The sequence below is a fragment of the Morone saxatilis genome, unplaced genomic scaffold (assembly GCF_004916995.1).
Source record: "Morone saxatilis isolate NCDOM2014 unplaced genomic scaffold, NCSU_SB_2.0 Contig21, whole genome shotgun sequence".
NCBI lineage: Eukaryota > Metazoa > Chordata > Actinopteri > Moronidae > Morone > Morone saxatilis.
This window is the reverse complement of record NW_023339774.1, coordinates 19,894,798-19,895,526: the sequence shown is the minus strand read 5'-3', so window position 1 is coordinate 19,895,526 and position 729 is coordinate 19,894,798.

The window sequence follows — 729 nt, the reverse complement described above, 5'->3', positions numbered from 1 at the left end:
CCCCACCTCCATCCTCCATCCTCTCACATCCACAAGTTCATTCCTCCTCATTCCTGTAATTGGCTTTGATTTCTCCTCCAAATTACATCCAATAAAATAACCTGATTTAATATCTGTGTGAAAGCTTCGACCCGTTCAAGAAATGTTGGATCACCACAATATTTGTTTAATTGTGCATGCTGTTGTGCGCGCGCTCTCACCGAGAGCCCCTCGGACGGGAATGGGAGTTCTTCCTATGAGTGGGAATCACATGGCTGCATTAACAGACAGCACAGTACAGCTAATGTAACTCCTTCACAGTGAACCTGAGTCTATCACACCAAAAACTGCATTTATTATTATTATCATTGCATATTTCGACCTCTTTACGACACTTAATGCCTCTTGGAGACCAAGTGAACCTCTTCTAATACCCTTTGATTTCCCAGTCAGCCAAACAACAAACTTTATATAATTCTAACCAGGCTCATTTTCAAGGCCATTAGGCTTTTATGTAATTAGTGCCAAATCTATACGCCTCTATTGCAAATATCAGAGTAAGATCAGTATAAATTAGGGGTAATTTACTAGTGTTTAGGCCCAACTGTCAAGAAGGGAGGGACTTGGTTTAAATGATGTGTGAGCAAATTAATTCGGCGGAAAGTGGAGGGAGTTCAACACGAGCTGTGAATGCTTCCCTGTGATAAAGGGCCACAGTTAAAGCACCTGAATAACGTGACACCTGAACAG